At 43.2% G+C, this 17,996-nt stretch overlaps 1 protein-coding gene across 2 annotated transcripts in view; it reads left to right on the forward strand.

Annotated features, from left to right (window-relative positions):
- Positions 1–17,996, forward strand: part of ZC3H12B (zinc finger CCCH-type containing 12B) — a 105,987-nt gene that overhangs the window by 4,245 nt on the left and 83,746 nt on the right. The window contains exon 2 of one of the 2 annotated variants that reach the window (XM_077285080.1): positions 14,087–14,130. The exons of the other annotated variant lie outside the window; for it this stretch is intronic. The gene's annotated coding sequence lies outside the window, so the exon portion shown is untranslated. The remainder of the gene's footprint in view (positions 1–14,086; positions 14,131–17,996) is intronic. 2 annotated transcript variants of the gene reach the window in all.

Below are 17,996 nucleotides of genomic sequence, written 5' to 3' on the forward strand. Positions count from 1 at the left end.
GACTTCCTGTGGCCTACAGGATGACATCATCACCTATCAAATCCTACTTAGCAGCTGTCAGACTCCTGCACACCCAGCTCCACCCTCCTTGTCCCCCCCTGTAAGTCCTCTCATACAGCTAAAGATATTGATGAAGACTTTTGACACTGTCTAAGGCTACGTTCACATTTGCGTTGTGCGCCGCAGCGTCGGCGCCGCAGCGCACAACGCAAACAAAAACGCGGCAAAACGCACGCTAAAACGCTGCGTTTTGCGCCGCATGCGTCGTTTTTGGCCGAAAGTTGGACGCAAGAAAAATGCAACTTGATGCGTTTCTTGCGTCCAACGCTTGCGGCCATGCGGCGCAAAACGCAGCACAACGCATGTCCATGCGCCCCCATGTTAAATATAGGGGCGCATGACGCATGCGGCGCCGCTGCGGCGCCCGATGCTGCGGCGCTGACCGCAAATGTGAACGTAGCCTAAGGCTACTTTCACACTAGCGTCGTGCACTGCTCGTCACTATGCGTCGTTTTGTAGAAAAAACGCATCCTGCAAAAGTGCTTGCAGGATGCGTTTTTCTCCATTGACTTGCATTAGCGACGCAGTGCGACGCATTGCCACACGTCGCAACCGTCGTGTGACGATTGCATCGTGTTGCGTCGGTCCGTTGCCACCAAAAAACGTTGCATGTAACGTTTTTTGGTGCGTCGAGACCGTCTTTTCCGACCGCGTATGCGTGGCCCGAACTCCGCCCCCCGCCTCCCTGCACCTCACAATGGGGCAGCGGATGCGTTGAAAAACAGCATCCACTGCCCCCGTTGTGCGGCGCATTCACTGCTAGCGTCGGTACGTCGAAACAACGCAATTCGTCGTGCGTCGTCCGACGCTAGTGTGAAAGTAGCCTAAAACAAAAACTCTTGTTTGCCCACAGCAACCAATCAGAGAACATCTTTCATATTTAAAACCTTAAGGGGTTGTCCATGTGTCTCCCATATTATCACTGCTCTCTTATGTAAAATATCAGCAGATTCATGAAACAGTCTTAAGAAAAAGAAATGCGGCACTCACCCAGTTTGCAGTGAAGTTTGATGTCTTTTATTTTACCATATCGAGGTTACAGACATACACGTGGACCCGTAGAAGCGCGGAGTGCGCGAAACGGCTGTCGTCCTGCTGTTCACTCTCCGCGCCCTCACTTTTTACCTGCCGATTCCAAGAAAATGTCTGTAACATCGAGATTGTAAAAATAAGACATCAACTTCGCTGCAAACTGGGTGAGTGCCGCATTTCTTTTTCTATTTTCTATGGACTATCTTTTTGACTATTATATGTGAAGCACCAGTTCCCAGTGGCAAAAAGCACCCGGCTTTTTAGTCCTGAAGGATCATATGTTGTATGCCTTGAAATGCACTACAGCTCCTAGTGCCATTCAATTCTTTTTTTTTTTTTTTTTTTTTCTGTTAACCTTTGAGTCTTAAGAAAAATCTCTTCACTGCCCCTTGTAACCAATCATGCAGCAGCTTTCATTTTGTATTAAAGGAGTTGTCCAAGTGTGCAATATCCCTCACAGCTGACACAACGTGCATTGTCAGGATTCTCAAGGAGTGAGCGGTTATGTCATTACAAGTATGCGATATGCATACTACCCGCCACAATCCGAATAGAAGTGTTATGTTTTCTGTATCAAACAGTCTGACAGATTTTTCTTTGTCAAATAAAAATGTTTTTGGTTACAAAAAAAAGAAAAAGCGCGACGTTGCTCAATGCAGGTGCTCACGTCTAGTCGGCATGTGGCTAGAAGTATGCATATATGCGGTCACATGACCACCTGTTGCCGATATCAAAGAATCCTGACAGGGAGCAGCTGCTCTGTGAGGACTGACAAGTCTACTGTCCCATAAAGAGACTGGAAACTTTCATGTCAAACCTGGACAACCCCTTTAATACAAAATGAAAGCTGTTGTATGATTGGTTGCTATCAACAGCAAAGACAGTTTTTCTTTTAGACTGTTTTATAAATCTGCCAATATTCATGCTTTACATAAGAGAACAATGATGCAAGATAGAGATTCTGCTGTGTACATCCCATAGTATACATTGAGACTGTTGTATACATCCCATAGGATGCAATGAGGGCCTACCATATACATCACATAGGAAAAGCGAATACTCATCTGGGTACATCCCATAGGATACACTGAGACTGCTGTAAACATTACATAGAATACGCTGAGGTCCTGCTGTATACATCACAGAAGATACAATAAGAGCATACCTTATACCAGGGCTGTGGAGTCGGTAGAAATGTACCGACTCCGACTCCAGCTTTAAAAAAAAAAAATGTATTAATATTTCATAATTGAACTTTCATATGAATTTTATAAATGTTACTCAAATATATATGTTCTATCACACTATGAACAACAGTGATAAGCAGTTCTGCTGGAGATAGAGACATTTCTTACTTCTTGTGTGTCACTGTTCTCCAATGCCCTTATCTAATCTTATACTTGGTTAACCTCATGCTGCCCCAACCCCCCTACTTACAATATATGAAACTGAAAGTGAAAATGTGTTGCAAATTCTTAGTAGTAAAGCTCCTCCTCTAGACTAGATGTTTACTAGGTGTGCGTCTTTCAAGCATCTCACAGCTGCTACTCAGAAGAGGAAGACTGTAAGAAGTATTATCCTTTCAACAAACTTTGCATCAGTTAACTGTGAGTACATGAGGAATAACAGTATTACTGACCACTATATCAGTTGTACGACCTGGCAATAATTTTGTACAGTTGTTTTTAGGAAAAACAGTTGTCATTTGGATTGTGAATGCAGAATTAAAAACCTGAGAATGTCAAAGAAGCGTCACATTAAATCAGCTGTATTTGAACTTTTCACCATCACTCAAGATAGAAAACATTATGTCTGTCAGTGTATGACAAATGATCCAGACGAAAACAAATGCTGTGAAGCCAAGATCAGTGCATATTCAGGCAAAGATAAAAATGCTCCTACCAGAGCTTCTAATCTAAAGAGACATTTACAGCGCTTTCATCCAGAAGTACTGAAAGCAGTGGATAAGAAGGACTGCATCCAAACCAATGAACCAGTGCCCAGCTCTTCCAGCCAAACAAAGGGGCAGAGAACTTTGCAGCCATCAGTTGCAAGATATTTTGTCAGTGACAAAGTTACTGTGACAATGACAGTAGATACATTTAAAAAACAGATCATAGAGCTTGTTGTAAAGGATAGTGTGCCTATTTCATTATTTTCACGACCAGCTTTTATGTGTCTGAATGGGGAAATGGCCCGCAAGCTTGGTGTTTCTCTGGAGAGAGAGAGTATTAGAAAATTAGTAATCGAAGAAGCTTTTAAACAAAAGGAAGAACTTAAAAAAACTCTCAAGGGACGCTTTCTGTTTCTTAAAATGGATGCCTGCACACGTCACAGAGTGAACTATTTTGCCATCAATGTCCGAATTGTTTGTGACAAAAATGAAATAGTTACCAAGACATTGGCAGTAAAAGACACCAAAGCTCATCACACCAGTGAGTTTCTCCAGGTCTTGGTGGAAAAGGTTCTGCAAGACTATGAACTTAAAAAAGAGCAAGTTCTTTCTGTCGTAACTGACAATGCCTCAAATATGATAAGTACTATTAAGCTAATGAATGAGAGTAATGATGGTGACCAGCAGCTAGAAGAACATTCTGGGTCCACAGACACAGAAATGTTTGAAATAGAGGAACACAGTATTGTAACTGAGGAGCAAACTGAAGTTGCTTCAGATGAACAGCAACATGATAGTTTAGATGATCTTGTTGAAACTGTGTCAGTACGTTCTTTCATTCATCACATGCGCTGTGTTGTGCATACGCTACAGCTGGCTATAAGACAGTCTGCAAGAAGGACATGCTGCTGCACTGATTGGCAAGGTGAGAAAATTGGCTACTGTTGCCAGAACCCCTAAAGTTGACTCAATTTTGAAGAGACGTGCTGGAAAAGGGGCAATTATTCATCAAGCCACACGATGGGGCAGTACTTAATGATTCAGCGCTTGGTTGAACTGAAAACCTTTCTTGTAGACATGGCTAACCCTCAACTGACGCTAAATGAAAGTCAGTGGAAGCAGGTGACTGAGCTGGAAAAATTGCTAGAGCACCCATTTACAGTGACTAAAAAATTACAAGCAGAGAACTTAACTCCAGGTATTTTCTTAAAGGAGTGGAAGAACCTGATGTTTCGCCTGTCCCAAACAGGAGGGTTAATTGCAAGTGGCATTGCTACATCAATGAAACGGAGAGAGGATCTACTATTACAAAATAACATTCTTTTGGCAGCTGTTTATGTAGACCCAATGCATCGGATTCTTCTAGATGATCAACAGCTAACTAAAGGAAAAGAAGCTCTGTTTGAAATAGCCGTAAGGATGAAAGGGTTGCAGAACAGTCAGGAGAAACAAGAAGAATTTGGTCTTCCTGCCACATCTTCACCCTCAACTGATGAAGAATTTAATTTCGAAAAATATTTGGATCACAAGGACCGTGCAAAGCGTTCCCGCATAGAAGAGTCATCCCCATCAAAGAACACAGCCAGTACATTTCAGCAGAATTTTTCATGTGCACTAAAAGAAATTGAGAAATTTGACCGTTCATCAAAAATAACAGTGCAACAAGCGATTCCTCTGTATCCTGACATTGTCAGAGATGTTGCCCGAGTGGTTACTGCTTTGCCACCAACCCAAGTTAGTGTAGAGAGGTTGTTCTCTGCTCTCAAAATAATTAGATCAGATTTGAGGGCATCCATGAAGGAGGATCTGACAGAGGCAATACTTTTTCTGAGGACAAATTTATAGATTTCTTCTTATTAACTGCATAACAGTGTTTATTGCATATTTACTTACAAGAGTTTAGAAAAGTTTAGAAAAGTTATTTGCTATATTCTAATTGTATTCTAATAAATATAGTTTTTGCTCTAAGTGGTCTGATTACTTATATGTTGGTGAGAAACTGAATAAGCACGATGTTAATATTTTACAACAGTAAATTTATTGTTACGAATTGGCCATTTATGAAGGAGTCGGAGTCGCAGCTGTGGCTTACCGGCTCCACAGCCCTGCCTTATACATCACATAGGATATACTGAGTACATCTTGTAGGATACACAGACTGTGGTGTGCATCACATGAGATACGCTGAGGCTCTGCTGCATGCAGCCCATGGGGTACGCTGAGGCTGTTCTGCGTGTGCAGCTCATGGGATACGCTGGCGCTCTTCTGCATGTACACCCCATGGGATATGCTAAGGCTGTTCTGCGTGTGCACCCTGTGGGAAATGCTGAGGCTGTTCTGCGTCTGCACCCATTGGATACGCTGAGGCTGTTCTGCGTGTTCACCCTATGGTATACGCTGAGGCTGTTCTGCGTGTGCACCCCATGGTATACGCTGAGGCTGTTCTGCGTGTGAACCCCATGGTATACGCTGAGGCTGTTCTGTCTGCGTGTGCACCCCATGGTATACGCTGAGGCTGTTCTCCGTGTGCACCCCATGGTATACGCTGAGGCTGTTCTGCGTGTGCACCCCGTGGGATACGCTGGCGCTCTTCTTCGTGTGCACCCCATAGAATACGCTGGCGCTCTTCTGTGTGTGCACCCCATGGGATACGCTGGCGCTTTTCTGCGTGTGCACCCCTTGGGATACGGTGGCGCTCTTCTGCGTGTGCACCCCATGGGATACGCTGAGGCTCTTCTGCGTGTGCACCCCATGGGATACGCTGAGGCTCTTCTGCGTGTGCACCCCATGGGATACGCTGGCGCTTTTCTGCGTGTGCACCCCTTGGGATACGGTGGCGCTCTTCTGCGTGTGCACCCCATGGGATACGCTGAGGCTCTTCTGCGTGTGCACCCCATGGGATACGCTGAGGCTGTTCTGCGTGTGCACCCCATGGGATACGCTGATGCTCTTCTGCGTGTGCACCCCATGGGATACGCTGACGCTTTTCTGCGTGTGCACCCCTTGGGATACGCTGGCGCTCTTCTGCGTGTGCACCCCATGGGATACGCTGAGGCTCATCTGCGTGTACACCCCATGGGATACGCTGAGGCTGTTCTGCGTGCGCACCCCATGGGATACGCTGAGGCTCTTCTGCGTGTGCACCCCATGGGATACGCTGAGGCTTTTCTGCGTGTGCACCCCATGGGATAGGCTGAGACTGCCTTATATGTTAGGGGCCAGCAGATCTAAGTCACTGATCTATCACATTCTGCCGTTAAAGATGAGCAATGTGATGAGACTTTGCCATTATGGGAAATTAGGAGAACATTATCAGAGTGGAAGGCGTAATCAAGATGGCAACCCAAACCTAGCACATGAGGTAACACAGAAATACACAAGAACCTCTACCCACCACCTCCACTATCAGCATGCCCATCTTGCCCTTAAACATAATAGAAGCACTTTGCACCGGAGACTGAATCATAGTCACGCTCATTGAATATATCACCCAGTTGTGCTAAGTCACAGATTCTTGTCCTCTTACAACTTATGTGGGTGGCAGGGAAGAGGAGGAAGCAGACAGAAAGAGAGGGCTGCAATAAGCTGCACAGACTTGAGACCCAGGATGAGATGATTAACTCATTACTTCCTGGGAGGTCAAGCTGCTTTGGACAAAATGGATTAAATGAGTGACATCTCTATCTTTATTGTTATGAGTTATTACAATCTACAAGTTTATTTCTCTCAATTGGAGAAACAAAATATTTTCAATTGGATAACTGAAATAATAAATTTAATGTGAAATGGCAAGCTTTCCAAGCTATGGTACTTGGGTATCTTGTCAGGCATGGTGTAACAAAGTATCCAAAGTGACACACAGGTTATTCAGTAAGAGTAAGTGAGTCCCACATATTTCTGATAAGAGCTTTCTATCACAGAGCAGAGTAGTGATGCTGCTGTACTTACATCTCCAAGATGGTAAGGCTCTGATGAAGAGTCAATGATCAGCTAGCTTCTGGGAGAATTCGACAAATAGTGTAGGAGAAGAGATGGACTAACTATTTTTAGATAGGGGTCATCATTTAGTTTGGCAGAAGTCAGGGACTGATCAAAAGTCTTTTACAGCGTTGTAAGAATTGGCATTACTTGATGTTGCGGCCCAGAAATAGAGAGTAGGATAAGATATCAATATGTAAGGCCTAGACAGTCCCTTTAATAGGGCTTGCATAAATCTTTAGAGAAAGCCAGAGTAATCCTATTAAGATGTATGATACTGATTTTCATCTGTATGAGGTTGCTCTTTCCAAAAGAGCTTGTAAGTGCTGTTCCAAAGTTCACTGGATTGCCAGCTTCATTGTTTCTGTGCTTCCGCTGTGCTGCAGAGGGAAAGTTCCCTCCGCTTGTAGTTTTTTTCAGAATGCATAGGTTCAATCTATTACTCGTTCAGGAACTCGCTGTTCCCCAGCAATCCGGAAGTGTGGAGGGACCTGTGCGCTCCAGAAAACTTAAGCTTTAGACACCCCCTTTAAAAAGTTCAGACACTTTTTCACTAGACACAGCACATATCCCCCCCCCCCATGTAAAAAAGGTGATGTGCTGCTGATACACCATCATCTGCCATGTAAACAGGCCATTAAACAATAAATGTGCAAAGCTATGTGCACACGTTGCGGATTTTGCTGCGGATCCGCAGCGGATTTGATGCTGCGGATCTGCAGCACTTTTCCATGTGTTGTACAGTACCATGTAAACGTATGGAAAACACAATCCGCAGTGCACATGCTGTGGAAAAAATGGGCGGAAACGCAGCTGTGTTTTTTCCGCAGCATGTCAATTCTTTGTGCGGATTCCACAGCAGTTTACACCTGCTCCTCAATAGAAATCCGCAGGTGGAAACCGTCGCAAATCCGCGGGTAATCCTCAGTGCGGTTAACCTGCGGATTTTGCAAAAAACAGTGCGGAAAAATCCGCACACGAATCCGCAACGTGTGCACATAGCCTTAGGGTATGTGTCCACGGGCCGTATTACATCCGGAATAGCTGCGGATTGAACGCTGCGTAGAGCCGCAGCATTCAATCCGCAGCGTCCAGATGTTACAGCATAGTGGAGGGGATTTTATGAAATCCCGTCTCCACTATGCGTGCGAACACGCACCCGGCGGACCTGCGTTTCCGGACATGCGACGCGTCTTTTTAGAACGCAGCATAGTTACATAGTTATTAAGGTTGAAGGAAGACTTTAAGTCCATCTAGTTCAACCCATAGCCTAACCTAACATGCCCTAACATGTTGATCCAGAGGAAGGCAAAAAAAACCCATGTGGCAAAGAGTAAGCTCCACCTTGGGGAAAAAAATTAATTCCCGACTCCACATACGGCAATCAGACTGGTTCCCTATCAAGGAATCTAGTGTATATACCCTGTAACATTATACTTTTCCAGAAAGGTATCCAGTCCCCTCTTAAATTTTAAAATTTTAAGTAATGAATCACTCATTACAACATCATACGGCAGAGAGTTCCATAGTCTCACTGCTCTTACAGTAAAGAATCCGCGTCTGTTATTATGCTTAAACCTTCGTTTCTCCAGACGTAGAGGATGCCCCCTTGTCCCTGTCACCAATCTATGATTAAAAAGATCATCAGAAAGGTCTTTGTACTGTCCCCTCATATATTTATACATTAACATAAGATCACCCCTTAGCCTTCGTTTTTCCAAACTAAATAGCCCCAAGTGTAATAACCTATCTTGGTATTGCAGACCCCCCAGTCCTCTAATAACCTTGGTCGCTCTTCTCTGCACCCGCTCCAGTTCAGCTATGTCTTTCTTATACACCGGAGACCAGAACTGTGCACAGTATTCTAAGTGTGGTCGAACTAGTGACTTGTATAGAGGTAAAATTATGTTCTCCTCATGAGCATCTATGCCTCTTTTAATGCATCCCATTATTTTATTTGCCTTTGTAGCAGCTGCCTGACACTGGCCACTGAATATGAGTTTGTCATCCACCCATACACCCAGGTCTTTTTCATTGACGGTTTTGCCCAGAGTTTTAGAATTAAGCACATAGTTATACATCTTATTACTTCTACCCAAGTGCATGACCTTACATTTATCCCCATTAAATCTCATTTGCCATTTATCAGCCCAAGCTTCTAGTTTACATAAATCATCCTGTAATATAAAATTGTCCTCCCCTGTATTGATTACCCTGCAGAGTTTAGTGTCATCTGCAAATATTGAAATTCTACTCTGCCCCCTACAAGGTCATTAATAAATATGTTAAAAAGAAGAGGGCCCAATACTGACCCCTGTGGTACCCCACTGCTAACCGCGACCCAGTCCGAGTGTGCTCCATTAATAACCACCCTTTGTTTCCTATCCCTGAGCCAGCTCTCAATCCACTTACACATATTTTCCCCTATCCCCATTATTCTCATTTTATGTAACAACCTTTTGTGTGGCACCGTATCAAAAGCATGTCCGTTTACCTTGCGGCGTCGCTGCGCCGCTGCAAGGTAAAACACAGGGCCCTATGTGTGGGGTTTGATGATTCCGGATGTGTCCAATGAACACATCCGGAATCACCACGTCTACAGAAGGGGGCGGCGCTTTGGGCGGAGCGAGTTTTCCGCTCCTTCCAAATCGCCGGCCATCCTGAACGTGGACACATACTCTTACAGGTTTACAGTGACTTATAGTATATTAGTAAATCTGTCCCAGTCTGTGGACAGGTGAGGCACTGTCTTTTGGACAAAACAAATGTAAGGCAAATTTACATCAAACTTGTTTTTGCAGCTGTTTTTTAGATTCTTTATTTTTAAATAATGTTTGGCTAAAAACACATAGCAAAGCCAAAGCAATTTATGGTTAAATCTTGTTCGATGCATTTTTTTAACTATTAACTACAGCTATCGCCACATAATCAAAAAGTGTCATGCCCTGTGCAAGTGTTATGAGACTTACTGTTATCACATGTGGGCTTTCCTTGTGTCACGCCTTTGTTGTTAGGTGTCCCAGGACATGGGATTCCTTCCCTCTCCCTAACGCTAGGGGTGCCCTAGCTCACCCTGTTCCCCAGATTACTTCTGATGGTGAAGATGCTAGGGCCACGAACCTTGCCTTAGCTTCTGAATACTCCCTCAGTCTGTACCCTTCCCCACACCCAGGGAAGAGGGGAGTAGTAGTCTACCGTAATACACCAACCAGACTAACAAGGTAACATGAACAGGGATAACAAAAAATACCAAACATACAAATATACTCAAACAGACAACAGCGGAATGCATTGGGAAGTGGAGGATGGAGTTAAGCCAAAGTAGAAGAAAAGGAATTATCACACACTCAACAGTCACAGATAAATCCACCAAACGCCTTCACCAACAACAACCTCCAGCCATGCAGCATAAACTAGCTCTGACAATGAGTGCTAGCCAGGGCCCACATTATATAGGAGATGGGAGTGGCTAACAGTGCACAGCTGAGAGTCTTAACACAGGAAAGCTTCCAGGAGCTCTCAATTTATCAGAGTAACCACTTCACTGCTAAAAGAAACTTAAACCGTTTCCTATGAAGGTCAAGTGCTTCTAATCAGTGCAGGAGTAGGAGTAATCGGAGGCTGCGGTCTTCTGGTTCCTCTGTTGTGGTAAACCCGTGACACTTTGCTAATCTACAGGGCTGCTTTTTGGTAAGTTACGTAGCTGAAATAAAAATGCAAGCAAACAATTAGTCTGACTGCATAATACCTATTGTGCGAGGGCTACATAGCAATCTTGACAAAACGCCTCTTGCCTGGCCAAAGTCTTCGATTTGTCATTACTGCATTACAGTGCCATACAAGTCAATAGCGAAGGCGGTTGCACTTTTTGTGACTAGTTGCAGTCCACTTGGGAATGCCAAGTGGATTGCTGTATGATATAGCTGCAAAGATTCATCTCAACTAAAAGCTGAGATCATTAGATCAGAAACAGAACAGACATTTATAGGACATTTCATAACTTTCCCAAATTCTTATGAAAACATTTACAGCACAAACTGCATTGTACTACTGTACCCAATTTACTATTTATTTTAGGAGTCGGTCGTTCCATTTAATACCGACTCAGACTCCGGGTCCACCACTACTGAGCATGTACTTAAAGTGCAGCACAGATTCATCTCAACTAAAACCCAGATCCTTAGAACAGAACAGACATGTATGGACAGTTCATAACTTTCTTAAATTCTTATGAAAAATATTCAGAAGAAACTGCAATTAACTACTGTACCCAATTTATTATATTTTAGGAGTCAGTCAATTTTATTCCGACACCCACGCCATGACTCCAACTTCACAGCCCTGCCTCCAAATATGTATTATGTCTCCCTTGACAATTTTGAAGAGTTGGTAGGTCATAGTATGCCGAACTTCATATGTAAAGTGCGCTAATCATGAGAGGGAGTAAGGAAAAGTGTCTTGGGTCAGGTAGTAACTGCACCTGTGCCCACTGATGGGCACCTATTTGTAAGGGGTATGGAAGCCTTGACATCATCTGTCCACCATAGTAATGCACTTTCCTATACAGTATAACAAACCACAAGGAGATACATATCTACCAGATGTAGGCTAGAAGAACTCACTTTTGGTCTCTCTCTGGTGAACGGGGGGACCTGTTAGGCTTCTTTCACACTTCCGTCGGTACGGGGCCGTCGCTAAGCGTCGGCGCGACGTACCGATGGACGTTGTGAAAATTCGGCACAACGTGGGCAGCGGATGCAGTTTTTCAACGCATCCGCTGCCCATTCTAAAGTCCCTGGGAGGAGGGGGCAGAGTTCCGGCCGTACGGTAGAAAATGTCGGATCCGACGTGCGAAAAAACGTTCCCTTGAACATTTTTTCGTGACGACGGTCTGCCAAAACACGACGCATTCAGTGCACGACGGACGCGACGTATGGCCATATATCGCGATCCGTCGGCAATACAAGTGTATGGGGAAAAAACGCATCCTGCGGGCACATTTGCAGGATCCGTTTTTTTTAAAAAAACGACGCATTGCGACGGATTCCAAACGACGCAAGTGTGAAAGTAGCCTTAGAAAGTAATAATAAATCTTGGGAAAAGCTGATGAATATTGTAGGCTCAGACTCAGGGTACTAAGGATAACATGTCTAGTTGAGCCAAATTTTTTAACATGCTCCTTTTTTATCATTTTTTTTTCCCATTGATTTTGCCATTTACTGACTTTTCATTCATCAGTAAGGTTCTTTGGTTATGTTGCCATTTATTTTCTCTGTTCACTTGAGCGAGAAAAAAAACTTTTTGCAAAGTGTCACTGATTGTATTATAATAACAGCATGTATCTGATAATAGAGAGGATTATCTTGACATTGTATAATAGCGGTTTTTACAAGCTTGTCACAAGTTTAGTGGGCCAGTTGTGTAGTTTATTATTTCATTATCCTCTCCACCAAGACAACACATCTGGGCATGACAGGCCAATATCTGCATTTCTGAGCATCTTCTGTGTGCTGGTGCCAGCAAACAAGAGAATGAATGGTGCAATTGCACTTTGTAATCTATGTAATTCATCTATAATGCTGAGGCAGACATACACTTTTTTTTTTTTTGTGTGTGGCTCTTTTGCTGGATTCACACATCTGTAAATCACAATCTGAGGACGGCCGGCTGTGGGTCTCCTGATCCAAACTCGTCAGCCATGAGGCACTTAGAGATCGGGTCAGGAGACCTTCTGCCACTCCGCGGCCAACGGTCAGTACTTTGACCATGATTTGCACATTTATTAAACCTGCCATGTGCATATATGCACCACCTTGAGAGATTACCCCCCCATAAAAAACCATTTACCTCAATAGTAATAATTGGAAAAGTGTTAATCAGCAGTGAAATGGTGTACAGCTTTTAAAAACTTTTAATTTTAGCCTTATTTTACATAAGAAAGCAAAATCTCAGGAGTAATTCTGTTTGCAATCACCCAGTCTGTGTGGCAATGGCTCTTTTTGGCCTGGACATGACTATGGACTTGTGCTGTCAGTTTCCCTACCCTTATATTGTTGCTGGTTATTTTGTGTTGCTGAGAATCTTCTCCAGCTATAATAGATCCCCAGCACCCCACACACAGAGAAATCTCCCAGCATGCAGATCATACCGTGAGTCATCCCTATGCTAGTCCTTACTACCTGACAGATGACTCATTTCTGCACTGGAGCTCAGGTGGCAGCTTTTTCTGGCACAATAGATATTTTACATGTTTTACCTCCAATGTGTAGGTAAAAAGTAGTCCTCCATTCTTAGTTACTGTCCTATATAATAAGTAATAAAAAAAATCTTCCTAATGCTGATTGTTAAATGTGTTTTTTTGTGTGTTTTTTTAAGAAAATGTCTCAAGCCAAATAACTGAGGTATGGTGTACCTTGGCTAAAATATAGGAGGGGAGGGAAATTCTATTGTTTAATATTCTAGGAGGAGGAATAGAAACATGGGAGGATTTCAGGTTCTCAACTATTACTATGTAGCCAGTGAAGATGCCACATTGTGCTGTGAATGAACAATAATGCACCAGTCTGTACCACTTAGGTATCTAAACCAGGGCAATCTGTCCCCCCCCCCCCAAAAAAAAAAAAAAAAAAGCAAAGTACCATAAATAGCCCAAATGAATCCGGAACACGAAGAAACGTCATTGCCAGGGACAGAAGCAATGATAAAGTAATAAGGGAAGGTCCAGCTTCTCAAACATATAATCGTCTTTACGCGTTTCTGGTGCACATGGAATAGAACTTGTGTCAGTGAAGCTGGACTTTTTTTCAATACTTTTTTAAATACTTGATCTGAACAAGGGGGATAGTACTGTACTATATAGTAATACAGTGCTAAACCTGCCCCTGCTTAAAGGGAATTAGTAGGATCAACCCTCCTAAGCCATCTATTTGGGCATGTAGGTCATAGGAAGCTGAATAAAATGATACCTTGATATCTGCGATCCGATGTCTTATTCCAGAGAAATCCACGTTTTTCTAATATGCAAGTCAGCTGTTTAGGACTATATTTTAAATGAAAGGAGGCATTACCAGTGTGATATGTAACTATCATAGTGCAGTAGAACTGAACTTTGTCTCCTTACAGACCGATTTGCTGCAGCTTCCACAGCTCTGCTGTACTGCAATACGGTAAAAAATTTTATTTATTTATTTATTTTTTGTAAGATTTGACTTGATTAAAGATAATAAACTGAGACAAACTTGCCTTCCAGAGCAGCAATCAGCTGGTTAGAAGAGCAGGTCATAAGAGAAACATCTCTGACCTGCTTTTATAGTCACTTGACCACTGCGGCTATTCACAGGCTGCAGTGGTCCTGTGACTTGGAGACAGAGCAGACACCACGTCTGGAGCCTCCACAGTCCTCTCAAGCTGGCTGCACCATATCCATGCCTGAAAAAAAGTAATCTTACTTCTAGACAAGCCATTTAACTAGTGGCACATACAGAAGAATATAGAATGCACTTATAGTAGCATTCCCTCAGTTTAGACACTTGATTGGTACCGACAGATTCCCTTTATGGTTCAATAAATTTACCTGTTAAATTAGATCTACTTTTTCAATAAAGCTATGCCAACAAAGACAACTATGAAGTATAATCCAGCAGCCGTCCAGCATCAGGACATCTGGAATGGAGAGAGTAGGCAAGTAGCCGTATACATCTACAGGGGCATTAGCAATGCGAAAACAAAACAGAAGTTAGTTTATGTGAAAAACCTCATCTTACCTGAACAAAAAGATATAGGAAAGAAAAGCACAAGACAGGACATAAAATGAAGGTAAAAGACCAGAAGAAAAGGGGCAAGAACAGGAAGATGCGGTACGGTCAATCCTTACTGTCAACCAGGATGAGAACGCCTGAAAGTTTACCTTTAAAGGGAACCTGTCACCCCCAAAATCGAAGGTGAGCTAAGCCCATCGGCATCAGGGGCTTATCTACAGCATTCTGTAATGCTGTAGATAAGCCCCCCGATGTATCCTGAAAGATGAGAAAAAGAGGTTAGATTATACTCACCCAGGGGCGGTCCCGCTGCGGTCCGGTCCGATGGGCTCGTGGTCTGGTCTGGGGCCTCCTATCTTCTTACGATGACATCCTCTTCTTGTGTTCAGGCTGCGGCTCCGGCGCAGGCGTACTTTACCTGTGTAAAAGCAAAAGAGGGGAGAAGCCAGCACTGCTTATGGTCAGAACGCAATACATAAGATGCACATACTAATTTCTAACTGTATTTCAAAATGAGACATTTAGCAAACAATTGATCAATTCTTTGAGCTACCCCGCCACGTCACGGCATTCTCATAATGGGGCAGTACTTTACCTGTCCTGTTGAGGGGAGCGCAAAGTACTGCACTGTGCAGGCGCTGGGCCTCTCTGACCTTTCCCGGTGCCTGCGCACTGCAGTACTTTGCTCTGCCCTCAATACGGCAGATGAAGTACGCCTGCGCCGGAGCCGCAGCCTGAACACAAGAAGAGGACGTCAACGTAAGAAGATGGGAAGCCCCGGACCGAACCGCAACGCCCATCGGACCAGAACAGAACCGGGACCGCGCCTGGGTGAGTATAATCTAACCTCTTTTTCTCATCTTTCAGGATACATCGGGGGCTTATCTACAGCATTACATAATGCTGTAGATAAGGCCCTGATGCCGGTAGGCTTAGCTCACCTTCGATTTTGGGGGTGATGGGTTCCCTTTAATAGGGCTGGCATAGAGATGGATGAGGCATCCAATATTTTTTTTTTTTTTTCTTTTTAAATTTGCTGGAAGTCCAGTCTCCTCTATTGCTATCATGCTTCTGTTGGTAAAGGAGTGATTCAGAGAATTGTTATATACTGTATTAGGGAACTGCGGTAATTGGAATTCTCTTAATGCATAGAGATTGGCACCAACATATGTAATGGAGCCCTAGACTAAAGTGAAGGGATGGAAAATGCTGTTCTTCTGATTTGTAGGTTGAGCTGTTTTTAGTAAGGCTGGCCACTAACCAGTACGGCTGATGTCAGGCGACGCCAATCTAATAAAGCCTCATTCAGACAGTATTGTTTTTTCTCTTACACAAAAAGTGGACCAATCTATCATCACTATGCTAAATCAGATTTTCAGGATAAGAAAGGAGGAGACAACAAGCACAGTAGGGTCTGATCTGGTAGGCAAGTGACAGGTGAAGGAACATTTATCCTCTCACCTGTGAAACCCACAACTGAGGAATCCAGGCAAGAACCAGCCGCCCAGGAGAGCAAAACCTGACCTGTGTAGCAAATGTGTGGAGGATGGGAGGGGTGATCTGCACTAGTGAGGAGATTTCCCAATAACATCAATGCCTACGGTACGTCCTCTTTATTGAGATTTTCTCCTCGGCAGCACAGATCACCTCCCCAATCCTCCAAACAAATCAGATTTTCATACATTTTTGGTCAGTGTCTCATTTTTTACCATCAGAGTCTTATCAGTTTTCTCATATGCAACAAAGACCGATTGAGGTTTTTCTCAAGCTTCTCCTAGCAAGAAAAAAATGACAGCACTAGGGTACAATCAGGATGGCGTCCAAGTGCTGTATGTTTTTTTTTTTTGTTTGTTTTTTTTGCAGAGCCACAGACTTAGATTTGATCTGCGCCTACTATTTAAAAAGATATGTCTCCGTTTTCTAGAGACCAAATGAACACCGACATAGATTATTATGGGACATGTTTTATGTTTGAAAACTTACCAACTCATATGTGTAAACAGACGTCTGAATGAGACCTAAACCTGACAGAACAAATCAAGTGCTTGTAGGAACAGCTGTTCAGGTTTAGGGCTCATTCAGACGTCCATTTTTTTACGTACGCTTTTTAGCAATGGTTTTCACGGATGGAAAATGGATCCATTCCAATCTAAGAAGTTGTTCACTTGTCCTTGGCTTTTTTTGTGGACTGGGTGAAAAATCACAAGGTGTTTAAATTTTTTTTTCTCTTCATGGTGTTGACTGAAGGGGTTAATTCGATATTTTGATAGCTCAGACTTCTATGGACATGGCGATACCAAATATTTTGTGTGGTTTTGTAGGTGAAACAGCTGGTTCCTGGCAAGAGTAAGGACCCGATTCATTCAAGCTTTCACAACCAAATTCTTCCATAAAAATTTTGAAAAGATTTGCTCCTAAATGTTGTGGCTTTTGGCGGCCAGTTTCTCTCAACTCCACCAAAATAAACAGGACAGGACGGGCGCAGTGGGAGTGTGACGCCACAGTTCGTGTAAGGTCACATTTACACCTTCAGTATTTGACTTCAGTATCAGTAGTTGAGCAATTAGAGGAAAATAAATGGATACACGTCACCACTTTTGCATTGCTCACCCACTCCCGGTTTTAGCTTACGAATACAGATGTAAACTACTGAACAAATACTGGATGGACGTGGCCTAATTCATGAAAAGCTGTGGCGTTCCGTATTTCAAATATCTCACTCCAGTACAGAATTCTGGTGAGGCGCACGCAAATTGTCAGGCGCTCACGTTTCATGTCGGATCATGCACCTCTTCATGAATAAGAAGCATCTGACTCCAGCACTTTAATAATAAAGCCCTGGCTATTACTAGGTCTCTGCTGTGGTGCATTTTTTTATTACTAGGTCTCTGCTGTGGTGCATTTTTTTATTACTAGGTCTCTGTTGTGGTGTATTTTTTTTTTTTCTAAAGAAAATTGTGGTCTGGAAATGTAATTATCCCTAGACGTTTATTTTTCTGGTTGTTGTTTAGTATAAAAGGACCTTTTGAACTATGATAATGATATTGATATTTTACTTTTCCTCGCTGAACGTAACCTAAAACTACTGTTCTTTGTTTTCTTTGGAGATAATTTAATATACACTTAGTCTCTTTATTGCTATGTCATTTCTGCCAGGTAAAACAAGTGATCTGATGACATCAGGAATGTGATTTCTGTAATGATGAGTAATAACCACAAGGTTGTGCTTCAGGATCGCTTCTCGGCAGGGCTGTCCTCTGACAAGTAAATGATAG

This window comes from Ranitomeya variabilis, chromosome 2 (assembly GCF_051348905.1).
Source record: "Ranitomeya variabilis isolate aRanVar5 chromosome 2, aRanVar5.hap1, whole genome shotgun sequence".
NCBI classification, from domain to species: Eukaryota; Metazoa; Chordata; class Amphibia; order Anura; family Dendrobatidae; genus Ranitomeya; species Ranitomeya variabilis.